General features: G+C 40.4%; 1 protein-coding gene across 9 annotated transcripts in view; it reads left to right on the top strand.

Moving 5' to 3' along the window:
* The window catches only part of DAAM2 (dishevelled associated activator of morphogenesis 2), a 197,640-nt gene that overhangs the window by 18,140 nt on the left and 152,159 nt on the right, over nt 1-27,341 (top strand). For 5 of the 9 annotated variants that reach the window (XM_072333778.1, XM_072333775.1, XM_072333774.1 and 2 more), the window contains one exon: nt 12,379-12,515. The exons of 2 other annotated variants lie outside the window; for them this stretch is intronic. The gene's annotated coding sequence lies outside the window, so the exon portion shown is untranslated. Of the gene's footprint in view, nt 1-12,378; nt 12,516-18,372; nt 18,851-27,341 lie in introns of those variants that run through there. 2 more of the 9 variants (XM_072333776.1, XM_072333783.1) reach the window with 2 other exon arrangements.

Here is a 27,341-nt window from a genome sequence, read left to right on the forward strand (position 1 = left end):
TTAAATATTTATAATCATGTATCAGTTCCTCTCAGTCTTTTCCCCAGACTTAACAGGTTACTCAGCCTTCCTTTGCAAGGGAGATGCTTCAGGCCCTTTATCATCTTCATGGCCCGCTGCTGGACTCCTTCTAGGAGATCCCTGTCTTTTTTGCACTGGGGAGCTGAGAATGGGGCACAATATTCTAAATGTGGGCAGAGTAGGGGGGGGGGGAAGATCACCTCCCTCGACCTGCTGGCCACAGTCTTTTTAATCTTTATCTCAGGATACCATTACCCTATTTACAGAGGATGCGTACTTCTCCCTTTGTTTCTCACTCCATGCTTCCCAAAGCATCTATTCATAATCCTCAATTCATTTTTTATTTATTTCCTCTCTGTCCTCAATTAAAGGTTTTGTCTGCATTAAAAATACAGAACTCATGTATTTGCAGTAGTGATTACTTCTAAGAGATCTGCCCTAACTAGGTGGAATGAGTTTTTGTTTAATTAAACAACGCAAAATTGTAGATAGGGTTTGTCAGGATATTGTTATTCCTTACAAATGTTGTAAAAAACGGAAGTTAGTGCAGACAGTCTTGGTTTTCTCACTGAGTCACTGGCCATTAAGTTGGGATGCCTGGACTGTGAGTACCCTGCTTAAATCCATTTGGCAGAATCCTGACCCCCTCCAGGCAGGTGACCCCATCAGCATCTGCGCAACAGATGAAAGAAAGCAAGATCTTGACCAAACATGAGGGGACTTTAGTCCTTTGCTACTTTTGCAGAGGGAACCAATTAAACTGTTTCTAGCAGCTGAATGCACAGAGAGACAGTTGGTTTTATTCTAGCTTGTGCTCTGATCTGTCAGTATCCTTCTGCACTGTTGTACAGGGAGAGAGCAATAACCATGCTAGGGTCCTGTCAATATGAACTGTCTTCCAACTGTGCCCTACTGAGATATGAACTTGCCCTTGTTGCTTGTTTCATACTTCTACTGCCCTAAGGGTCAGGCATCCCAATGAGTGAATTTCTCTGGCTCTGTTGTAGAGGCCCTGAAATGTGTTGCCAGTGACAGAAGTACAAAGCTTGACCTTAGTCTTTCATCATCAGCAGGATTCAGGTAGTCTGTGTGAGTGTTTCTAAGACTTTGGCACTCACCATTACTAAGTTATATGGAGAAAAACAGATGCATTTTCTGACTAGGTGAAATTTTCCTGGGGGGACCCATGAACTGTTTTCCAGCTGTGCCTGGGCTTATCTAGAATAGTTTCATGTACCTGCTGGGGGACACGTGTTAAGCTATAAATGTCCAACTGTGCCCTTTGTGACAGATTTTATGTTCAAACAGAGGCAAAAATTAGCAACTCCTCACTGCCTCATCCTCTGCTTACTTACAGTGGGGATGTTTAGTGTGCTCACATGTATTGGGACATCTCCAGAGGCCCATATTCTTTCTGATTTTCACATCTGTTGGTGTAGCTAAGCTGCTATGAAATGGGAGCCTTATCCAGGAAAAAGCCTGCAGTAAATACAAACTGGAGGTGACCTAATATAAAACATTAACATTTTTGTGTGGTATCACTGGACTTTTCATAAAAAGCAGTTTAAAAATGCTGCTTCATCAGACTTGAGAGTTGATTATTCAGTTACTAGCCATTATTTTTGCACAATGTATTGACAGATACCTGAAGAAAAACCTGAATCTTTACCTATGGTTCATATTACATATGCATCAGTATTTTTTGTTTTCATTTTCAGATAAAGTATTATTTGTAACTTTATGTATTTTTATCCTGACAGCATGAATATGCAGAATGGACTAAATTATGATCACTATCATCACAGGTCAAAGATCAGAGAGGTGATACTTTGCCTTTAAATAATGAAATGCTTATGCAGCCTTGTCAGCTGCTTTAAACTCAGTGAAAATAGGTGCCTCACTTTAGGCTATAAAATTTATGTAATTTTGCTTCTTGTTATTCACTTGAAAAATCCTGTGCCAGTATGCAACAATACTGGGATAAAAGTGATGTGGAGCCTGCACTGCATGTCTGTTATGTGGTGTCTGTGCCTGTAGGAAACAGGACATGATGACCTTGTAGCACATAACACAGAATCCAATTGACCATCCTACAGCCTGTGGTGACATATGGGAGTGCAGCAAATTAAAATGGAAGCAGATGGTGAAAAAGCCTCTTCTGTGTTTTGCCTTCTCTTTTCTTTCAGGGATGTTGCCTGAAGTCTTTGATCCAAATAGCTTGCTGAGGAAGTATGTCTCTAAGCCATGATGAAACGGCACTGGATCGCTGTGAATTCTTTTGCACTCTCAAGAATAAATTAATTCACAAAGAGGCTAGAGGGCGCTTAGCAATTTGGTCCCAGACTTGAGGACAGCACTTCCCCTATTTTAGTCTGGAGCTTACTTCTGCAGGGTGGCCACTGCTATTAGTTGCTGTTGGCTGTTTGCATGTGTCAGGATATGTGCTTTCCCATGTGTTAACTGTTTACCTACCTGTCTAGCTGTTTGCTTGTTTGTAGTGGAACAGGCTCCATGACTGCGCAAGTTGTATTTTCTAGGTTTCCTGTTTAAACTGTGTGACCCTAAGTCCACGAGCTCCTGTACTTCTATAGTTACATTTGGACTTTTAAAGCTGAATTTCTCACTGAAATTTTGGCGCGTTATTCCTAGGGCCTTATTGTACCATTTTTCATGGGTTATATACTCTGTATCTTGTGATGCTGAGATGATGGGCCCTGTAGACACAGTGAAGCTCTCCCTCTCCCTCCAATTAAAATAAATAAATAGCAAACAGTTTCTCCAGTTCTGTGGTACTCAGAAACAGTTTAAATAATCCCTGTGCCATGCTGGACTCTAATTGAGGGTCTCATGACATGAACCTTTGGAGTCACAGTCTGTTGTACAGCTCCTAGGAAAATGCACTGAGGCTTGAGTTTGTTCATTGGTCAGTTTGTATGCTTCTTCAAACACCAACTTTTACATATTCACTGAGGAAAGACGCAGTAATCACTGCGTTATATTAGCGTCTGCATATCTGACACACCCAGTGATTTGTTTGCAGACTTTCCCACACCCTCAGAGTTGCCACTTCTTAGTTTGGGTCATTTTTGCCGTGGCTGTGTCAGATGTCATTTTCCCTCCAGATATTTTTGGGTGTAGCTGATTGCAGCAAGGAGGGAGGATAAGAGAAGTCTGCTTTTTGGAGGATGATATGCAGTTCACCTGCATTACATAATTAGAGAGTATTAGAACATTTCTGCTTATGATGTTTTTTTTTTTTACTTCCTTTTTTTCCTCACTATATGCCTCCTATCTGTACACTCACGACTGTTCTTTCCTTTTGTTTTTCCTTCTTTGCCTGTAGAACACGATAGTCCTGAGAATCCAAAATGTGACTAACCAGAACTCATCTCACTGAGTCGCTGGGTCAACGCAGGCCTTTCATTTTATTATTGCAATGAGGTATCAGTAGGAAGATTTCATTGTACTGCTGTTTCATCAGGCCTGCCTGCTGTATCAAGGAGTCTGTGTGGTTATGTTTATTAGTATTTTTGACTTAATGCTTTGTTTGGACTGTGCCAGCTATAGGAGGTCTCCTGCTGGCAAATGATGTCACAGAGCTGACTAAGTGGCCCCTTGTCCTGCCTGCTCTGCTGTGCTGAGCCAAGTAGCATCTGTCAGAGTATACGCAAGCATAGAAGGGAAGGAAGGACTTTGTTTACTCAGGCAAACAAATGAGCTGTGGATGAGAGCTGCTCTGCTCTTTAGCCATTAATTACAGGCTGCACATTTCTCAAGCTCTAAAAGCTAAGCAGGCTTCACCTTGCTTAATACTTACACAAGAGACCAAAGTCTAAAGGAAGCAGTGCTGTTTGTTTAGTGGCATATATTGACATTTGATGCAGGTTCAAGACTGAAATCTGAGGAACTTGATATCAATATGACATAAAAGTTTCTTGCCTCTGTTCCACAGAGCACTAAACCAGTCATCTTTAAGGTAGGGGTTCAAGAGTTTAGAATATTAGGTTACAAGTTACGTAGTGAATTAACAATTTTGGTCAGTACTTTGTACAGTAAATTTATGCTTCTCAGATACTTGTCATGAAGCACTCTGTGAATGGGGAACCAGCTCATATAGCTGCCTTGAATTTCTGGTTTCTATTTGTTTTCTGCCTACTTGTTTCTGATCCCCAGTAAACTCTTAAGACCCTTAATGAACTGTCCCCCCCAAAAAAACAAGGTTCAGAATGATCCCTTGGGCTCCCTCCACTCTGTGTCTAGGAGCTGTTACACCAGGCCAGTTACAGGACTACCTTTAAGTAAACATTCCTTAGCAGTAGATCTTTTAGTATTTATCTTCAAATTTTGTATAATCTGTGATGAGATGCAGAACACCTCTGCTGTAGCAGACGTTGGCTTTTACCTCTAGAGCTTGGGTTTTCAGAATTCATCAGTATCCACATAATCAGCTGACTTCAAAAGGGGTTGTGGGTGGTGCAGAGGCATTCAGTCACTTGCCCAAGGTCACAGCGACAGCGAGGATCAGAGCTTTATGGAGCATTTCCTGGCTCCAAGTAAATAAATGAACATGACAAGCTGATAGAAACTTCTAAGCTGTGCGGCTGGGTCATGTATTTCTTAAGGTTTAAACAGCTATGCTTTCATAACAGCAGCTATCAGTACCTGTGCAGCAGCAGTAACTACCAGCAGAATAGGGAGTATTATCTGCAGATGAGGTCATCTTTTCCACTGTAATGATTGTATTTAAAATATCACAGCTTGGGAATTGCTTGGAACGTCCCTTTGTATTTTGGCTTGGCACTAGCCTACATGGCAGTAGGGTGAGGCAGTGCTTCTTGGTTACTTTGCTGAGGTCTTACCAACTGTCATTCCTGTGTGGTGCAAGGGATGCAGCAAGCCCTGCTTTTTTCATATCCACTGCACGAATATTAAGGTTGTCTGGAAAACTCAAAAGCTATAGAAAGCAGTACATTGGAGCAGGGCCACAGCACCATCCTTCCTTATGTGTCAGCTGAATGTGCTAGGGAGTTCTGGCTACACCTTTGCAGAAGTACAGGTGTTCCCAAGTTCTCCATAGCATACTCCAATGATTCAGGTGCACTGAGCAGTATGAAAGCTCCACATACTTCAGGAGTAATGTAGGCTAGGTGTTCATATGGTGTCACAGTTTGACTGGTGTTGATTTAAGAACTGAAATAAGCAGGGCTGCAGAAGTGAACTAAATATTTTCTCATTTAGCTGAGTTGTCTAAACACTAGGCCCTAAGATGAGCTCGCACAAAGGCATCTGACATTGACTCTGAGTCAGGCATTATTATCCCTCTTTTAGAGAGTCAGAAACAAGAATTGACTTGCCCATGCCCACACAGAAATGCACAGCCAGAGTCTGCATTAGAACTTGGTTACTCAGAGGCATTCAGATGTGCAACATGTACCACACTTCTTCCCACACTGCTTTCTATAAAGTAGGTACATTTCTCAGTGGTCAGGTACAAACTCTTTGATCTTTTGCTGTGTTTTGTGTTTCCTCTCTTTTGGTGTGATGTTCTTTTTAACTGTAAATACAGCTCCTCGAGTCTGCAGTAGTTTGTAGAACCTTCTGTTGTTGATGCTCCTGGATAAAATGGTGTGTACCACAGGAAAGTGAGAGAGAACACATGAGAGTTCCAGAAGCAGCAAAAAAAAAGTCATAGCAAAGCACAATGATGAAAATGGGAGAACAAATAATTTGAGGAAAAACAGTAAGTTCAGTTTCCAGGTCTGGAAACATCAGGTTCGTGCTGAGCTTGAGACTTCGATTTCCTATCTGTTGGTAGTTTTTGAATACCTTTGCCTCTCCCTAGATTCTGGGCATAACTGTTTGCGTCAACCTCCCTACGGCTCAGAGCAGAATCTCCAGGCCCTTTTCTTTAAAGCCTTTGGAATTTACATAACCCTGCAATTGTAGCAATGCAAAATGTGGCTCTGGTTACAATAACATGGGTTTAGGGAACGCTGGGAAAGATTGTAGTGCAAAGGCATAAAAGCAAAACAAAACAAAACCCTACATGCTGTTTTAATTTTCAGCGGCCACGTGAGAACTGTCCTCCAGTTCCTAGCTATAAATACATTTCTGCCGTCATAGGAAGGAAAAAAAGAAAGAAAAGAAAAAAAAGAACAACAAGAATAAACCTAAACTAAACAATTCCCATTCTTGCCCAAATTTTCTTGAGGTTATAAAATAAAGGTAAATATTTCAATAGCAGAGTGTGTCTGTGCTGAGGAATGCCACATTAGTACTCAAGGGGGATGACATTTACATCAAGTGAAGACATTTGGCATTAAGCCAGTCTTTCTCTGTTCCATCTCCACCAGCTGTTTGGAGAAAAAACACTTAGGGCTGCCTATGGATAATGTGCCTGGCAATGCTTCTAGAGCCCCAGGGTATACTGCCCCAGTATCAGCTGAGGCAGAAACTTTGAGATGAATGAAGACTACACAGAAGCATGCCTGTTGCTTGTTCTTGTCAGATGTTATGTGTTGTGTCAGGAAGATGGGACTTGGTGCCAGGGTTTTTCTACTTTTCCAGTAACTTGGGGTTGGGCCTGAAGCTTACTCTTTTGCAGGCATTGCTGAATTAATGGAAATGTTCTTCATGACATTTTATTAAGCATAATGTGGAAGACAGGATGAATAGAGGGCTGTATAAGGTGTTATACATATGTTGTAGAACTGGGAGGAGTTTTGCTGCATTGACTATCTAACCAGAAAAAAGAAAAAAAAAATAAAATAAAATCACTTGCACGTAAGTGGTGAAATAAAAAGTAGCCGGAGTCTACAGTGCATCTGCTTTCCAGAAGCCATACCAATACTGAAAGCTGAAAAGGCAAAACTTTCTGGAAGATGCTGATGTTCTTGGAACAAGGTCTGCAGTGCTGCTGGGAAGTGTGAAATCTGGTCATTTCAGGGAGTAACACTTCCAGTTAGAATGCTCTGGTCCTTACATTGTTGTGACCAGCAGAGGATTCTGACTTCAATAATCAAAAGAATGATGGAAGCTGGTGAGGTTAAAGGCAAAATAATAGTAGTTATTTTTTCCTATGCAAACATTTTAAAAACAAAGGAAAGCCAAGTCAGGAAAAGACAGAAAATGTAGTACGAGTACCACTATATAAACAGCAAGTAGTGTGTACTTCTGCTGGTACAGCAAGACCTACCTGAAGACAACAAAGAGTATTTCTAATTGGCGTCATTTGACTCACTGGGAAGTTAGGCAAGAGAAAGAACAACGTTACAATACAAAAAGACCAGGCACTAGGTTTCTCTGCTTTTTGAGGAGTACAGACAACATGTTCCTCAATAACACATGCTGAGTACAAAAGGCAATATACAGTGCAGTACAGTTATTTTCCCTGCTCAATTTTACAGTCAGTTTTCCACTGTAATGTCACATTCAAAATCATAATTTTTCAAATTCATTGTACAATTCAGCTGGGAGTGAACAAAATACCAACATGCTTTTGAAGGAAAACTCTTCCTGCCTGTTTGAAAAATTATCCCCAAGACCCTCTGTAATTTTTCTGTAGCATCAAGGCAGGAAGTGGATAGAAAGTCTTGGCATCCTCACTTCTTCGTGTTTAATCTTGTCTCCACCTACAAAGTTTTGATCTCAAAAGAAATGTCTTCTTGTGAATTGACAGGTTTCAGAAAACAAAAGCCATCCAGGTTAATTAATAGAAATAGCTGTAGCTGTACCACTGGCTGAAAATCTGAAAAAAGTGTTTTGACTCTCTTTGTTGAAGTGCAGAGTGGGTTTTACTGAGCTGTGAGGCAAAGAAACAGGGAGTGAGTGAATGAATGAATGAACAGAGCATGAATGAACAGGTATAAGTTTTTATTCCTGTGTGTTTGGGATGACCACATTACTTAAAGTGGTTGAGTCTTGAGTGAGTTTCTCAACTCATCCCCTTTTAAAAAAAGAAACAACAAAACATGCTTATTTGCTTTTAATTTTTACAACTTTGCTAATTCCTGTAGTTGTTTGTCTTGCTTTTTCCTCTTTTAGATGATATCAGGTCAGAATAGAATTTAGTTATGTGGTCAATATTGATATGGCTAAGATGTGCATGGAAGGCTTTTGAAAAATATGTAAGGATTGCGTGGTTTAGTAGCAAGATGCCATGGTGCTGACTGTTGCAAAGAATGCAAAATTAAAGAGCCAGTGTGTCATAGCAAAAGCAATGCTATAAAGATAAGTGGATCTTCTTAATAAATAAGCTTACAGTTATTGTATGTTGCAAAAAATAGGGATATGGTGAACTGTTCAAATTCAGTTTCAGTGGATTGGAATGAAAATTTTTTTACAATTGTAAACTTCATAGGATAAGCTACCCTACATTCAGACTGAAGGGTAAGATATAATGCTTTGTGAATTGCATGAGAAGGCTTCTCTTTAGGGATTGTAAGGATAGACTGACTCATGAAATTATAATACAGGGAATGAGTGCAAAGTGACCTAGGGTCCTGGGTTCACATGGGGGTTTCTCCACATAAATCAGATAGAAAGTTTTGATTGAAACTTCTTTCCGTGAGTGTAAAGGTCAGAAATCCTAAAATGTAGCCTAGTATATATCATTGTGATGGAATCCCAGGCAGCAGGACTGTAGGTGAGGGAAGAAATATCAACATCAGCAAAGTATGAAGAAACTGTCTTGCAAGAAAACTGATTGACTTAGGTTGACCCTGAACTGTGGTGTTGTTCTGAATGTGTGTGAGGTCTCCCAGAAGGGGATATATTTGCATTTATGAATGCTCACTGGAAGCATAGGAAGGACAAACTACAGCAGAAGGACATTTACATTTCATGTGAGGACATTTCATGTTAGCATGGAATATTTCCCTAGTCTATGCTAACATCTGCCTAGGAGTAACTCATCACAGGAATGGATGATGAACCAGATGAACTCATGGGCCAGACTTAGTGGGCAACACAACAAGAGTAATGCTATGGTGATTGTCTGTTTCAGACCACCTAATCAGAAAAACAAGTAAAGGAGACCTTCTTCAGGAAACTGGGAGAGTCATGTTGTCAAAAACAGATACTGATGGGGATTTTAACCACCTTAACTTCTACTGGAAAGGCAATACAGCAGGATGCAAGTAGTCCAAGAAGGTTCTGGAATGTACTAATGACAGCTTCCTAACACAGGTAGTAGATGAGCTGAAGACAGGAGATGCTCTAATGGACCCGGTATTTACAAACAAGGAAGAATGGGATGGGGATGGGATGGGGATGTGATTGTCAAAGGTAGCCTTGGCTGCAGTGACTGTGGGATGGTAGTGGTTAGGATTCTGAGAAGAGGGAGCAAGATGAAAAGCAGCAACTCAACTTGAATTTCAAGAGAGCAGCAGACCTGGTCTTGACTTTAAAAAAGGAGAAGATAATTTCAGCAGAGGTGATTGCTTTTTTGAGGATCACCTGCTCCAAGCTCAAGGACAGTCTGATCTGATGAGAAGGAAGAGAAAGGTGAGATGAGGCTTATGTGAAAGAACAAGTTGCTTGCCTTTAGAAATCTCAGGCCTCTGAGGCTAGTTGCAAAATTCAGAGCAAGAAACATTTAACCTCAGTGGAGGAGGATCAGATTAGGGAACATTTTAACAAGCTATAAGTACAGAAGTCTCTGGGACCTGATGCACTACACCCATTAATGATGAGGGACCTGGTCTATGTCACTGTGAAGACACTCTGTTACCTTCAAAATATCAAGGCAAATATGTGAGGTTCCTGAGAATTGGGAGAAAAGCAACTCTTGAATTTACCTTCAAGAGGGACAAGAAAGAACATCTTGAGCACTACAGAGTATACAGCCTCATCTTAGTCCCTGGGAAGGTAGTGGATCAAATGATCCTAAAAACTATTTCCAAACATATGAAGGACAAGAAGGTGAATGGAGGTAGTCAGCATGGATTTATAAGTAGAAATTATGCCTGACCATTCTAACAGCCTCTGTAATGAGAAAACTGGCTGTATAGACAGGGAGAGAAGTGAGATGCTGTTTGTCTTGACTGTGTAACACTTTTGATACCTCCCTTTAGTATCCTCATTGAGAAATTGAAGTAGTGTGGGCTGGATAGTTGGACAGTGTGGTTGCTTTGTAACAGGTACTGTGCTCAAAATGTTGAGATTCACAGCAAAAAGATGAAATGAAGACCACATTAATGGTATATTCTTGGGCCAGTGCTAGGGTCCAAAACCTTTTAACAACTTTGTTAATGACCTAGATGGTAAGACCAAGCACACCATCAGCAAGTTTGCAGACAAAATTGAGATGAGTGATTTTTAGAGCAGATGCTTTTACTTCTGTTCGGAGCCACCTCAACAAGTATCTCATGAAATTCATTGAAGGGAAATGCCATGTCCTTCTCCTGGAGAAAAATAACATAATGCACCAATATAAAATGAGTCTGACCATCTGGAAAATAACTTTGTGAAAAAAAAAAATCTGGAGTCCTGATGGGCAACAAGTTGAACATGAGTTCAAAATGTGTCTTTGTGGTAGATGCCAACAGGGCTGGACTGGGAAGAGCAACATCAGCAAGTCAAAGGAGGTGATTCTTTCCTTCTTCAGCCTTGATGTAACAGATCTGAAGTACTGCAACCATTTCTGGGCTCCTTAATACAAGAGAGCAATGGATGTACTAGAGAGAGTCCAACAAAGGATGGAATGTTTGACATATGAGGAGAGACTGAGAAAGATGGGACTGTTTAGCCTGGAGAAGAAAAGACTTGAGGTGTATAAATAGCTGGAAGCAGAAGTGTAACCAGATGCTTCTCAATGGAGCCTGGAGACAGGACAGAAGTTAATGAACCAACTGAAATACAGGAAATGTACTCAAACACTTAACAAAACAAAAACAAAAACATCAGTAGCAAATCTTCTTACTGTAAGGCTGATCAAACATAGGAATAGTTTGCCCAGGCAGGTTGTGAAGGCTTGTGAAGGGATGCTCAAAACCCAACTGTATAGTGTTCTAAGGAACCTGCTGTCATTGCCTCTTCTTCAATTGGCATATTGGAATAGATCATGCCAGAGGTCTCTTTTGACCTTAGCTTCTCTGTGATTGTTTTTTTGCCCTCATGGCTGAGTCAAAACAGTTCAATAACTGTGGTCATAAGTGGCACACGTATTTGGGACCAAGAATTATTTGGGTTATGTTATCTTACATCCTCTTAAAATAAGTTATTCCAGGGCAAAAATGAGCAGTTGTGGCAAAGACTGAGGTTTCTGTAGGGTGGATAGAATGACTTCAAGTGCTATGTATAATTTGAGATTGAGTGTCAGTCTTCAGTCCCTAGAGTTTCTCATGTGATGTCTTTCATTAGTATCCAATTCACACAGAAAGTAAATAAAATAGCAAATAAAGAAATAAATAAATCCAGATTTTGCCCAATGTTGATAGATCTGTGTTGAAAGTGTTTTTGTTACTTCTATGGAAAATGGGATTAATTAAGTGAAAAAAGGGCCCATGTTTCTATTATCACTGAAATACTACCATTTCTATGAATAACCTTAATGCACTCATAGGGCAACTGATCATTTTAATAACGTTTATCTTAAAACAGCTTCGTTAAATGGGAAGAAAAAACTAGGATAATGTTGCTTTAATGCTATTTCCTAAAATGGCAGTAGAGCAGCACTTGTGGGATATCCTGGAGTGCACTCATTTGTCTTTAATTAAAATGAAGCAACAACTAAAAACAACCTAATAACCAGAAAATCAGCTGAGTGATAGAAGTAAATAATTCGTAATAGATCTGCCCCTAAATGCTGGAAGTTATTTCTCTAGAGTAGCTATACGAAGAATTCAGAGTCAATTGTTCTGTATCAGCTGAAAACCATCTTTGTATACGCTAATCACACTCAGCACTTTTTTCTCTCTAGGAATGATAACCAATGGTCATTTTCATATACTTAAAATTAATGGGTAGCGCAACCAATCAACAGTTTTCCCATTGTGCAGATGCAGTTCTTGCTGAAGATAACGTTGCATGTGAGGTACTTGCTCTGGATTGAGTTATGTAATATACTGCAAGTATTACTGAGTGCTTCAGCAAAGAAGCATTTAAGTTCTTTTTTTTTTTGTCTTTACGTGCTTGAGTAGTACCCACTGCCTACATCTTCTTATGCTTAGTGTCATGCATGTGGTTAGAATCCCTCTGGTTTCAAAGTGATTTAATCGAAATACTGGAAGATCAGCCTTTCGCTGAAGTTAACAGAGGCCATGTGAGAACTTGTGCACAGATTTCTTCTGCAATTCCTTTTGAAAATCACAGAAATACTGAGATATTCAAAAGCTAAAAGGAACTCTTTATTTTTAGTTGTTGCTCCAGAAAACCATCTCTACTGTCACATCAGCTCTACTAAATCATCTGAAGGTGGGCTTTTCTGACACGATGAGGACCTGAATACTTAACACGGAGGGAAGAGCAAATCAGAAACTACGCAAATCATCCAGGTTAGTTCTGATTTTCATGTGGGGCATGGGAGAGGAAACCCTAAAAATCCTGGGAACTGGATTTTAGTTATCACTTTTTACTTTCATAAGCTTTCATGATTTTATCTACATTCATAAAGCAAAAGGAATATTCCAACTGTTGTGAGGTGTTCTTCAACACAGAACAAGGTTGCAGCAAAAAGGGCTTCACTGTGCCTAATTCTGGTAATCCAGGTGTGTTTAGAAGAAACATAACTCCTAATGGCTTTAAAATTGTAAGCTCCTAATCCTTTCCACCCAGTCTCTATTTAAACAAAATAGAACAGAACTTGTATCCAAGCTTTGCTATAAGTGTTAGTACAATACAACTGTTGTCACCCAGTTTGAAGGTCAGCTTGATTACTTGCATTTGACTAAAATTATAATCTAAACTGGAAGCATACGGGAAATGATAATTTAGTAATGTTCTTGATTCTATGCTCCAATTTTTCTCTTTCCTTTCTTATTCAGTCCTTTATGCTCCCAGAATGGCTACCAGTTAGAAGAAAACTTAGTGTTTCCTCTTCCATGTAATTTAGAATCCTTCAGGGCTTCAGTCTGTTAAGGAGAGATTGTGCATTCACTTTGTGCATGAAGTTTAATTATACCTTATACCTCATCGTTTTAAGTGTTCTTCCTGTTTCTCTCATAATGCTTGCAGCAATCACAGAGTTTAAAAAAAAAATAAAAAATCCTTAAAACATTTTTTTCCATGACATTTCCACTGTGCATCACAAATATTGTGAAGTCATGTGAGCTAGTTCTCAGTCCACACAATCTGCAGCACTGTTTACATGAGTGCAGTGAAAGCGTAAAGTACTGTTGAACTAAGGTGGTGTACATTTTGTGTGGATGTAAATTACTTATATCAAGTATAAGGACTGGTGAATCAGTTGTTAGAGCTCAAACTCAATCGTATTTCTGCCAAATCGAGTGGTAATTCTCCAACAGTTGTCTTCAGAGGTGTGATCCTTGTTGATATCTTAAAAAAGAACTCAGATGACCACACAGCCAGTTGATGCATGCAAATTACATTTGCTGAACTTCACATTCTTTTACCTAAAACAAAGTATGATCTTTTGCTCACAGCTTCAGTTTCCTAGCTGTGTATGAATATGCATTAAAGAGAAATATATTTACCTGACATAATTTTTAAACATTGGCATTTTACATCTTTTTAGTCTTTTGGAAAAATAATTCCATGGGATTAGCTACATCTCTCTAGGTGAGCAGTTTTTTTTCTGGCATATGCAAGGATTCAGGAACAATTACTTGGTCTTTGCATGCGTAACTCTTAAAAAATATTCAGGATCAGTACCTACTCACATGTGCTTCTTTCTTGGCATACACCAAGTATTTTTCTGACTCAGGCTGCCAATGATGGAATTAAATATTGCAGAATCTGGGTGTGCCCCTCTTAATGTCCCAGTCAACCACTTCACATAAAAAACGATGTATTTTTTGCTTCCAGAGCAACTCTCAATCATGCTGGTAATCACATATATACCTCTCAGCACTCCAATAGAACATGGGTGCTCTGTATTCCCAGTGAATTGCACTGTCTTGACAAGTTCAACAAAAATGGCTTACAGCTTTCTTCTCCCTAGCCTTCACCCATTACTGTCAAGCAGATTTCCAAGAGAGCAATTCAGCATCTTTTGCATTAAAGTAAGGAGCCACATTTCCTTAAAACTTTGTCACATTTCCAGGACTCCTAAACATACAGGAATTCCTGTAACGAAAGCCAAGTGTTCTCCAGGAAAGTGTGTGTCACACATAAGGGCAGATTCTCTGTGATGGTAGTTATGTCCAGGAAAATCAGCGTGGGTTAACACTGGTGCAGTACAGGAAAAATAAACACCCAGAGCCTCAAAGGCCAGAATAAAGAGCTTGGCCATAAAGTACTGAAACTAAATGCCATTTGCAATTAATTGCTGAAATATGGTCAGCTGGCTTCTTAATTGATTTCAGCTTCTTGCTGAGGGATCAGTGCTGCCAATTAGTTTGCATGTAAACTTCAGAGCATATTGAATAATCAGAGCTTAGCAAGCCATGCTGACTGTAAATAATCCTTCTAGCATTTCTGCAACAAAAACACAGTAAGCAAATGTCCCCTGCTTGGCATCATAGGTGGAGCCAGGTCTTGTTTCAGCTGCTTTTCTCCACTGAGATGTTACAAAGGTCTCAGACGCACACAGAACTGGCAACCATGAATGGACTTCTGAAGGGAGTGAGTTTTCTAGGTGAAATAGGAGTGGTGTAATAGCTCCATCAGCAGTACTGTAAAGAAAAGGATGGTTAGCTGAAGCTCTCTGCTAAAGAGCTGTTTCAAGATCCAGGGGTAGCTAATTGTCATTTACAAAACTTCAAGGTTGTTCTAAGTTGGCATCAGAGTCTTAATGTACCTTGATCAGTTGTAGGACCACAAAGAAATGAATGGGTGGTTTGAAGATAGCCATTACTTTTTCACTCTGGTTTTGTGCTAACCAGAAATCAACCAAAGTAAAAGCTGGATGAAATACTGCCCCCCAGAACAAACAAACAAACACCACACACAAGAAAAAACAAACCAACTCACAAACAAACAATAATAGTATACCTATATAATAGTATTACCTGCATAGTAATAATATTGCTTTGCATGGCATACTGAAGAGATGTTCTAATTATCATATGGCATTTCAGAGACTGAGAAACACACTGAAACAACTTCGGTATTGGAGGTATGAAAGTCTTGCTAATTCTTTAGCCTGTGATGACAAAGCAGAAGACTTTGTATCTGCACTGAGTGGTGGTGTCAGGCGTGGAACACTGCCTAGCTCAGAGCCATGGTGTTTAAACCCATTGTCAGATGCAGCAGGCGGCCTGGCACTTGGTCTCTGCTCACAATGGGCACTTTTGTTTTTAGATTAATATACCCATGTCCTTTGGACAATGGATCAAACAAACAGTTTGAATCTTCAGAGGTGGAACAGCATCTCACAGAAGCTTTTGCTTCTACATTTTATAAGAAATGTACTTTTGAAAAGCACATAACCAGTTTTGGTTTGTATATCCCTTTCCTCTTGTCTTGTAGGACCCTAAAAGGACTGTGTTTAGATATACCTAAATATTTGACACATTTGCTTCTTCCGTTCTGTAGCAATTAGATATGACTTTGACAACATGTATATCTGCATTATGGGACTTATTCCTTTCACATGAGGGAAATATGAAAAAAGCATGAAAGAAAAAGAAAATGTGGGGAAGTTTTTGGGTTGATGTTGTCGGTTGGCATCAGAGACTTCACCTGTGGTGTTTATTATTCTATAATTACATAGAAAATACTATAGGTTTTGGGGTTGACCTTGGTGGTTAGAGTCTAAAAATGTTTTTAGAAAGAAGCAGACATTTTCTTTGATTGTCTTATTCCTAAATTCTAAAGGAGCTGCCTGTTTAAGTATATTTGCGCAGTCCTTAGATGTAGACCTTGCATCATATGCTGTTCAGAAAGAGAAGCATCACTTTTTCGTGTAACTTCTGGTTTTGTTGTATCCCATATGCTGAACACACCAAGTTTCTATCAAAGGTCATCTCTTATGGAAGAGGATTACTCTGCAGAACCACACATTTTTGCAAACTGCAACACTTTTCAGGGAGGTATCTGCAGTTCAGTATGTACTAATAAAAAGCTGACTTCTCTGGCAGCTTTCATCCCAGGCTGTTATTAATGCAAGCACTGAATTATATAACACTCAATCTAATGTACTTTTCTGTTGTTGGGGAAATAGTCACAGAAAGAATCAATGATTTATCTAGTTTAATGTACTACTGACTAAATATCGAAGCGTGCAGCAGATTTTGAATGCTGTGTCTTTATTTTGTTTAATATACCACACATTTCTCCTGCAGCCTGTAATAGAAACCAGGAGTTGTGCTGTAACCATTAGACAATGCTCTGTCAATGGAACATCCAGATGCTGCGGTGAGAGGGGGGATGGCTTTCACAAGGGTTCGTAAGAGCTCTAAGGAACAACATATGTAAGGAAGACCAGATACTCTTAATTTATCTTCACGTTCATAGTGATTTGATCATTCTGGCCCAATGACACAAGGCTGTTTCCTGCTGGGCACATTCTGGTGTTTTGCACATTCTTGTTTTGTGTTTGCAGAGTGATGGAGCACTACTTTAGCTTCCCACAAGACCCATTTTCTTTCCATCATCGGTCTTTGACATTCAGATCCCCATCTGCTGCAGTGCCTTACTCTGCCTCCTTGTAGACAGGCTCTGCCTATTTTGAACAAATCAGACAAACCTTAACTGAGACGTCAGCTGGTTGATGAGCTTTGCCTTAAGATGAGTTAGTTTTGTTAACTTTTAACTAATGAGCAAGACAAAGGCCATTTATATTGGTTATTCTGTGTCATAACAAATGGTAGAGTGTGCTGAGGTGAGGGAAATTGTTTTGGTAATATGAGCCTACCTAACCTTTCTACCTTGGCCTGCTTCTGCATGCTAGTCTCTGGAGCTGGGTACAGTCTCTGGCTCCATATCCTTGTCTGCTGGAAGTGGAGGGTATGGGGAAGGTGAGAGAAGGAAACAGTTAATCATCTCTGCCTCTCTCATCTCTCTTTTTCCTATGAGAAACTGAGGGAATAGAGGGGAAAAGGGGAGTACCAAGCCACTCAAGCAGGGCTGCAAGGGAAGGGGAAAGGTAAAAACCTGTCTCATGCGAAAGAGGGAGAGAGGGAGTAAAAGAGCAGGGACTTGGAGGATGAGATGAAAGAAGCAGGAGGCAGAGATGTGAGTGGAAATTGAAGATTAATAGACCAGTAGAAATATATGAATGGAAGGGGGCTCTGACAATCATAAGATTTTATCTGCTGAATTCATCTGATTTGCATGTGCAAATCATATAGAACTTTCCTGGGTTCTATGTTGAGAAATGCAAGAGCATAGTATGGCTCATGTCAGAAGAACATCAATGGGTCCCCATGGTTTGATATAAGATTATTAATGCTGAAGATTATAATAGGGTAGCCTGGCTAAGTGACTAATTTGCTTACATCATAGAATGTATATGTACCTACAGTTAGGGGATACCTGTTGGGCCTGTTTGTGAAGGAGAATTAGTATTGAAAGGGCTGGTTTTTAACCTACCTACTTTCACTGGAGAATCAAATAAATGGAAAGAAATCACATTGGGTTGATAGCAGCAAGCACCCGTCCTGTGACTGTTGTGCATTGGTGTATGTCAGGACACAAAAGGGAAGACAGTGCTGATTTGTCTCCATATTGTTTGGTTTGGCCTGCTGATCTGAAGGTGATATTTTTCCTGTGTAACTTGCTTTCTCTGCTTGTGCCATTATACATACATGCATTTGTGTATATATGACTTTGCTTTGTGATATGTGTTGATTTGTGTTGTCATCATGAGAGTTCAGTTATTGTAATGACAAACGACTCGCGCTCACGGAGAGCAAACCATCTATTTCCATGAATTACAAAGAGAGAGAGAGAGATTTTGCAGATGGTGTTACTATCTATGAAACTCAGAGTTACTGTTTAACAGGGAATGTGGTTTCTCCCACTGCAGACAGCAAGACACACGAGGCAGACAGCTCCCCCGTATTCATCTAGCTATTAATATAAGACAGAGTTGAAAGTGAAGTCAGAAAGAAGGAAACAGGCTGGTTTAAGCTATCTAAAGAACGACTGAGCAAAACAAAACAAAAACCTGACCTGAACTAAAACCTGGGAAATTAAGGCTTTTTGTTGTTGTTGTTGTTGTCATACCCTCTCTGTACAATCAAAAGGATCTGAGCTGCTAGAGGGCATTGCCAATACCAGCGCTAGAGCACTCGCGCGGAGCTGTGGGGTCGGAGGGAGGCACTGCATGCCACGGGGCTCCCCACGGACTGCAGAAACACGCAGCCGCTGCAACTCCGGGGACTGGGAACGCCCACCCGCGTTGCGGAGGGGTGTAGAGGAAATAACCCTCTGAACCACAGCCAAATCGCAACACCCGAAAGCCTTGCTGAAGGTTGCGCCGTGCCTGCCAGGCCGGAGCTTGTCCCTTTAAGAAAGTGCAGCACGGTAGCAGGGGCCGGCCCTGCCTCCCGGAGCCCCGGCGCTGGAGCTGGGCTGGGAATGGGAAGCAGTTCCTCGGCTGGGGCCGGAGAAGCGCTTCGCGCAGCCCCAGCCCCGCTCACTCGGCAGCATCCAGCGCGGGGGAGAGAGAGAGCGGCGCTGCGCCTGCCGCGGGATGGACGTTCCTGAGCACTGAGCTCAGCCGCTGTAAAAAGCGAGTAGGAAAATATACGGCTGGATGAAATTGGTAAGTCTGAACGAAAGGCACATCCTCCACCTCGGGCTGTAGTTTTCCAGTCTCTAGGTTTGTAATGCTTTTCGCAGGCCGCTTCTTTAGTTTTTTCTTTTCTTTTCTTTTTTTTCTTTTTTTTTTCTTTTTTTTTTTCTTTTTCTTTTTTTCTTTTCTTTTTTTTCCCCCCTTGTCTTCTCAGCAGAGCAGCTGGGAAAACATGGAGGCAAAGTAAAAGTGTAACAAAAAATTTTTCAGTGTTTGTCAGCGCTTGTGCTCCTGTTTGAAACTCTCTTTTTGCATAGGCGCTACGCTGCATGAGCTGGGATGGGGAAGCCAGCAAGTGTTTGTGTAGAGGTGAGGGCAGAAAGTTCCTAACAGTTGTAATTGGCTTTTCTCGTGGGCATGACTAAAGAGGGGGGTTTAAAAAGACCTTTTTGAAGCTTGAAGTGATTTGTCATTTACTTTTCCAGAGTAAAAGCAAATCTCGTCTTAAACAGCTTTGAAATGCAGGCAGAAGGGCTTGGCAGGAATCAAAATCTTATTTAAAACCATGTTATCAGTGGAAACCTTCATGCAAAAGTACTGCTGGGCAACTGCTGCGTATGTATGTTTGAGTTTAGCTAAATCCATTGGCAGCTCTGAAGCGCAGAGTCGTTACATGCAATTTCCTCTGCGCTGGGCAGAGGGCGGTGATGCTGCGTCTGGCACGGTCCTTCCTGTGTAGCCGGGGAGCTGGTAGAGGCCGGTGAAAAATCGAAGAGGGAAATGTTTTACACAATTAAAACAGAAATTGCTCACATATGGACGGAACGACAGCGTGTAACATCCTGTCAGAGCAGTCGGAGTTTTTAAGAGCCTGTGTTCTGCTTGTTATTTTTCAGTGATGATCTGACTTGGGAAGAAAAATATAAGTTTTGATCATCAACTCAGATTCTAATGAGAATTAGAATTAGAGCCTGATTATATTCCTGTGTCCTTTTCTGGAAGGTGCTGTGGGGTCAGTCTACTTGAAGAAGTAGAGGAAAAGTATAGAATCTCTTGACGTATGTGTTGCTTCAGTAGTGGTATGGGTAATAATTAAGAACTCAGTGTTAATCAAGCTGCAGACTGAGGGTAACAAGGCTTGTGAAGAGCTTGGAGAATATGTCCTATGAGGAGTGACTGAAGGAACTGGGGCTTAGTCTGGGGAAAAGGAGGCTGAGGGGAGACTTCATTGCTCTCTTTCAATATCTGAAAGGTGCTTACAGCAAGAGCAGGGTTGGTTTCTTCTCTCTGGTGACAGGTGACAGGACAAGGGGAAATGGCCTCAGGTTGCGCCAGGGTAAGTTTAGGTTGAATATCAGGAAACAGTTCTTTACAGAAAGGGTTGTTAAGCACTGGAATAGGTTCCCCAGGGAGGTGATTGAGTCACCATCCCTGGATGTGTTTATAAACCATTTGGATATGGTGCTCAGGGATGTGAGGTTGTTAGTTAGGGTCATGGTTGGACTCAATGGTTTTCCAGGTCTTTTCCAACCTAAGTGATTCTACGATTCTATGAACCAACCATCTAATATAGAAATGTCTTTTGTATTCAATGCAAATGCACTACAGTGGTTAAAGATCTATAAGCTGAACATGAAGACTTCTAAACCTTGTAGTACCAGGTAGTTTGGGGAAGGTAGAAGCATGTGTTCAGGCTGGCATACAGCTGTCTTCATAGGTATCTCAGTAATGCTACAAGGACAGGAGGCAAGATAATTGCACTATATTCTTTCTATGTATAGAGAAGAGTTAGAGACTGTAAGTAAGAGACTGTCCTTATCTGTGTGTATGATACTTGCATGTGCACACTGGTATTAGTGTAATAATACTCTGCTGCTCTGTGGAGCAGGAATTTGAGTTTCCTTAAAAAAGGCTTTAAAGTGAATTCAGGTGTTGTTTTAACCAATGCAATTCTATTATGAATAGAGACGGATCGGAGCTATCAAGTTCCTGACTCATGCAACATCTACTTGAACTTGGCATTTCTGTTATGACCTGGGGCTTTGGTTGTCGCTCAAGACACAAGATGTTTCTGTCTGGCTTTATTCCTGTTACTTAACAATCATTTGCAGTGGAGTGGAAAGATTTGCAGGTTTGAGTCCTTAATATGAGGCATGCCGCGAACAAAGCAGATTAAAGGAACTGAAATGACCACATGGATTTCAGTCATTCAGACTCCCGGTCATTACACCTAATTGAAGAGCTTAGATTGCTACTACATCATCTGAATCAGTCAAGAAAGTCAACTTCTGTGTCTGCAGAGGGCTGTTAAAGACTTATTTTGAATCAGTACATCCTTGTGATATTAGTAACTCATCACAGGAAAAAAATAAATCATTATATTCTTCACTGTTCACTACAGGTATGAATGGCCCATTGAAATGATCTACTAGATCAAAGGAAAGATTTCTGTCTTCCAGCACATCTCCGAACTACCAGGAGTTAGTGAAATGTCTGACTGATTGTCATGGTTTTGTGACATTGATGTACTGAGGAATCTTTTCTTTCTTGCATTCCTTCAAGAGGACTACTTGATGGAATTAGTCAGCTGTAACTCTCCCACTGTGAAGGACATGACACACCCCTTGGCAGTGGAGCAAGGTTACTGTGAATACCCATAGAGCTGTCAGGCACTCTGAGAAACATTAGACACTAGCAGATGCTTCTCTTGGTAGGAGGCTATTTTATTCATTGAAAGCAAGTTATCTCCACAGTCATTGATGTTCAGCTGAGGTCCTACCGGCTGCATAGCTGCATCTCACCGCTGTTCTGTTGTTCAGCATGGCCTGTTTGGTATCATCCTTGAGCTGATTTCCATTCTAAAGTATAGTTTTTCTACTTGCCTGTTATTTCCAGTTACAATCTGTGTTTTATGCACAGAGTGGACAGTTTGATTGAACTGGTCCCATTCCATTTTTACTGTACTCTTTGGAAATTCACTTCAGGATGTAGTTTATTTTACTTCTGAGTGCTTTTCTTTGTGTTACAAGGTCTGCTATGAACATAATATCTTGTACTATTCTGCTGGACCATAGTGTCAGAGGTGGATGTTGGTGGTATGACAGAGGGGTTGGATCTTCCCACCAATACACCATTATGTTTTGTTGCTGCATTGCTGGCAGCAGAGGGGCAGTTTGACAGAATGTCTTCTGTCTTGGAAGTGTGTGTATGAAGCAAAAGGGTTGTTGAACTCCTCCATGCAGAAAAAGTTGCACCCATTGACATTCATTGGTGCTTGCTGCACATTTCTGGAGATGGTGGATGTGAGCCCAGTGAGGCAGTGAGTAGCACACTTAAGCGTTGACAGTAACAGAGGGTCACTTCCTTTGGTGCGGATGTTTACAGGTGGCATGTAGGTTCTTGTTCATGCTGGTGAAAGTAGCTAATGGTGGTGACTGTTGAAAAGTAGTGTTTTTAGCTGAGAATTTGCTCTATCAAGTAGTGTTATTGTCCTCTTTGTATTTGTTGTAGTTTCCATGGAAATAAATAGGGGGGTTTTACTTTGGGAGTAACCTTCTTGCATTGCACCTGAGAATCCAGTCTGTAAGTCTGTTAGAGGGTGGTGCTGGGGTCATACAATTAACTTCTCTGGAGCCTTCCAAATTTTAGCATGTATTTGTATGATTTAAAATGTGATGAACATCCACATATATATCTGTACCAAATGAAAGAAACAGATTCCTTTAACTTTTCTGTTTTTTTTTTTGTTTGTTTTGTTTTTTTGTTTGTTTGTTTGTTTGTTTTATTATTATTATTTGGTAGAGTCTGCTCTTCTTCTTTTCCCACCAGTAGATTGTTATGATGTTGGCAGCACTATGAATTCTGTCTGTCATTGGAGTATTTGTCTACTACTTGCTAATGCTGACAGTAACAGTGCTGAGTTAGGCTAGCCAGAGCAGGACTCATGATTAGTCAACAAATTGCTGACAGTTCATTTTCTAATATTACCAGTTTTGGTCATTGTTTTGCTGATCTTCATGTTCTTGTTAACTCAGCATTGAGCACATTGTCATAGTCTAATTAAAGGCACTTACTGTGAAATGGTTTCTCAGAGGGTGATTCTATCTTCCTTTAGACTTTCAGACTCCATCAGATCTGTGATGCTTGTAAGCATGAGCTTTTCCTAAGGAATTATTTTCCATCTTCACATTTGTATGGCTATCATCTTATATCTGAAACTGTTAATGACTCAGCTCAGCTTTTCCTTTGTTCTAAAGTTCTTTTTTTCTAAGCACACCCATCAAAATTCTTCTTTAGTCTCAATCTGTATCATGGTTTCAACTGAGATAGGAATAATTTTCTTAATAATGCCTGCTAAGCTTTGGATTTAGGAGAAAAACAATGTTGGTAACACACTGGTGTTTCAGTTGTTGCTGAACAGTGCTTATATTAAGGACTTTTTTTACTACTAATGCCTCCCTGCCAGCCAGGAAGATAGGGAGGAATACAGCCTGGACAGATGACCCTAAGAGGCCAAAGGGATGTCCCATGCCATGTGATGTTATTCTGAACAGTAAAACTGGGGGAATTTGGGAGGGATACAGGGGTGGCTGCTGCTTGGGGACTGGATGAGCATCAGTCAGTGAGTGGTAAGCAATTGTGTAGTTGGTTCTCTCCCCAAATCCCACTTGGAGCAGGGGAGCTGAATGAATGGCTGTGTGATGTTTAGCTGCGTGCTAGGTTAAATCATAACAATCTGTTATTGAGAGATTATTTCTTAAATGTCAAATGCAATGAACAAGAAAGCTTTCAAAAACTTTTAGACCCTCTACCAGTTTAATTATGCTTGCAAAAACATAATATATCATTAAATAATCATGTATAAATAATGTACTGACCTTGCCAACCAGTAAATCAAAGCAATGGCAAAATCCACTTTCTTTTTACTTTTTTTTTCTTTTTTTTTTTTTTCCTCTTTGCTATGCCATGAAATGCATGCAATAATCTTCTGAGTGCTTAGCAAAAGTATGAATCAAGTTGATGTGTTTTGCAGCATGAAGTAGGGAAAAGAGTAATGAATTTCTAGACTCCTAGGGGCTAAAATAAAAAGAAAAAATCATAGAATGGAGTCATAGAATCACAAGGTTGGAAAGGACCTACAAGATCATCTAGTCCAACCGTCCTCCCATTACTGTTGCTACCACAAGCCACTAAACCATATCTTATAGCTCCTCATCCAGATGCCTGTTGAACACTGCCAGGGATGGCAACTCCACCGTCTTCCTGGGCAGCTTCCTGGCAGTTTTTCCTTCTGTCTGATCTAAACCTCCTCTGGTACAACTTGCATCCATTTCCTTGGGTTCTGTTTGTTGCCTGGGAGAAGAGGCCAAGTCCTCATCACAACCTCCCTTCAGGAAGTTGTAGAGTGCAATGAGGTCTCCCCTGAGCCTACTCTTCTCTAAACTAAACAACTCCAGCTCTCTTAGTTGCTTCTCATAAGACTTGTGCTCCAGACCCCTCACTAGTTTCATTGTCCTTCTCTGGACATGTTCCAGGATCTCAATGTCTTTCTAGTAGTGAGGAACCCAAAACTGAACACAATACTCAAGATGTGTCCTCACCAGAGCTGAGTACAGGGGGATGATTACCTCTCTGCTCCTGCTGGCCACACTGTTTCTAATACAGGGTAGGATGCCGTTGGCCTGCTTGGCCACCTGGGCATACTGTTGGCTTGTGTTCAGCTGAGCATTGACCAATACCCCCAGGTCCCTTTCCTTTTCACAGTCATCCAGCCACTCAGCCCCAAGCCTATAGCGCTGCATGGGGTTGTTGTGGCCAAAGTGCCGGACCTGGCACTTGGCCTTGTTGAACCTCATCCCATTTACCTCAGCCTCATCTAGGTCATCAATAAAGATATAACACAAGATGGGCCCCAGTACCGATCTCTGGGGAATAAAAAATGAAAGGTCCTGCTGAGATTCTCCTTCCTTTTTTTTTTAATAATCAGGTAATTTAAGAAGACTGTGGATAGTAAATGTCCCATATGAGAAGAAAAGATAAAGTGGCAGCTGGCAGTGCTGTTACTTAGCATATGCTGTGCTTTTCAGCGTCTTCACTGGAAGGTCTGTTTTATGCTTGGGAACTGCAGCTTATCTTCTTGTCAAATTATTCTTTTGGCAGTTTTAAATTGATTTAAAGGGGAAGTGCTGAAGTATGGATGGACTGTAAGATCAGCAGTTAATGAATTGGCCTTTATACCATGTGGTGTATAATGCAATATTGATGTGCAGCAGGGAGGCTGAAAGCAGTCCTTGCAACTGCCCTTCCTAATGCTTCTCGTTTGTGCTGGAGTTAGAACAATAACTGGGCATTCTGTGGTTTAGCCCTGACCACATGTCCAGTTCTTCAGCCTCTTTATAAATGTATCATAGCCTGTAACTTTATTTACATCTGTCTGTTAGCTTGTGTCATCATATAGGCTCTATTTATTATGAAATCTACAGAGAGTACGCGGAGAAACACTGCAATTTCATTTCTCCAAGTGAATCTTTTTCAGCAGCTGATAAAACCTAAGCTCGTGCCAGATGAAAAGCTCCCATGTTATCATTTTCAGTTAATCAAAAAAACAAACTCCAAATCCCTTACAGCAGCAATTTTATAAATACTGTGCATGTGTGTTTCCATGTATGTGCACGCATATGCTGCTGCTTCACTTTTGCATTGCCAGCTTCTGCCTTTGACAGCAGCGTGTGCGTTATCATACATTTTTTGGGTACAGGACATAGAGATACAGGAGAGATTTGGAGGAGTATTTTTTTTTTCCTAACAGTTTTTATTGTAGTTGAAACAGAACCAAATAAAAGCTTCAGTGTTTGCATCGAAATTGGGATTATTTATTAGTTTATTTAGGAAGAAAACATTCAAAAGCACGAATTCTATCCACTGCTAGGTAAACAAACCTTTTCTGGCAATTTGATATGTTAGTAAAATAAACAGTGAGTAAATAAAATGCATCCAATTTATATGCACTAGAAAGCAGGAATCTGGATTTTCTTAATGGAAATGTACATTGGGAACTGTGGATAATTATCTTTTGGCGTCTGTATTAACCTGTAAAGAGTGGATCCTGAGGATTAATTCAGAAAGTCTTGATGGCTTCACTGATGATTTTGATTTCTATTGCTTTCATTTTAAGGAGGAAGAAAATAATAATTTAGTAGTGCTGAAAGGTGCTGAACTGACAGCCTTGGAAGGCCACAGTGCCTTTGTTCAGCCACAGAACAAAGTGATGCCTCGAACTGTGGCTTCCCTAGTGCTGCTCTTTAGCTTTGTGATTTGGTCAGCAGAGGATCAAAACTGAAGTTCAACATCTTTCTGTTCAACTTTTGTTTTTTTCTTTCTTTACATTGTCAGATTACCAGCAAGGAGATGACCAGTCAGTTCTGATGGCTTCCTCTGTAATCTATTTAGGTTATACCATCAGCGGTCCTTGTGATCTTTTTGTTTGAAAGGACAAATAAAACCATGTCAAACTTGCTCAGTTATTAGGAAAGTCTTGATCAATTAATTTTACTAGAGTAGCTTTCAAATGGGAATGATTTTTGTTCGTTATAAAGAATAGATTCACGCTAGGGACCTGGTGGAAAGAGGGTGTACTGTATTATATTACAAGCCCTCTGAGTAATTCAGTAATCTTATACAGTTTTTCAGTACTCTGCTTGCATTACACAAATCCTAAGCTTTTAGGCTCTGTGTTCTTTGCCTGATACAGAGGCCCTTTGGAAAGTTGCACGTGGGCTTTTGCATTTAGATCATCTAGAAATCAAAGAATGTGAACTGTAATAATTTTCCTTCAGATTGAAGGTGGGATATAAGGGCTGTAAGTGACAGAGGCGCAAAGGCTGTGCTAGTACCTAGAAGGATGTGTAATAACTTTAGCACAGACTAAACTTTTGACAGGATGTTGTATTAAAGAAGATACTGTTTGAAAACATTACACAAACATATTTTCATCTGTGTATATATCTTGTTCCCTGTTTTTCCCCTCTTGAACTTAATTGCCCTTTAATCATACTCTCCAGAGGTGAGGGGGGTTGGGGAGGTGGATAGGGATAGGAAAATATTTGTATAAAGAGTTCTTGGTTGTAAAAGCATATATTTTTTAATGAAAGCTGTTTTTTTTTTTTTTGTTTTTTTTTTTCTTTGTGCAGTTTATTTTTTAATTGCACTGTAGTCAGGTTATAGAATGAAATTCGGCTGGGGAGTTCCAACATCCCATTATTTTTTGTTCATTTTCCTAACTGGTCTTTCATCACCTAATATTGTACAGTGTTTGGGTTGGAAGCCATTCAAGGGTTTACTTATTTCAATCATTTTTCCTCTTAAGAAAATACCCCCAAAGAAAGAAGTTCTAGTGATGTTAGGTTCCAATCAGTAATAGGCTTTTGCTTTCCAATGAAAATATGCTCCAGTCAGGTTCTTTTTGTCTGTTTCATCTATGCTTTAAAGACACCTTAATTAGATAGAAAAAGACAACTTCTGC

The sequence above is a fragment of the Excalfactoria chinensis genome, chromosome 3 (assembly GCF_039878825.1).
Source record: "Excalfactoria chinensis isolate bCotChi1 chromosome 3, bCotChi1.hap2, whole genome shotgun sequence".
Classification (NCBI taxonomy): Eukaryota; Metazoa; Chordata; class Aves; order Galliformes; family Phasianidae; genus Excalfactoria; species Excalfactoria chinensis.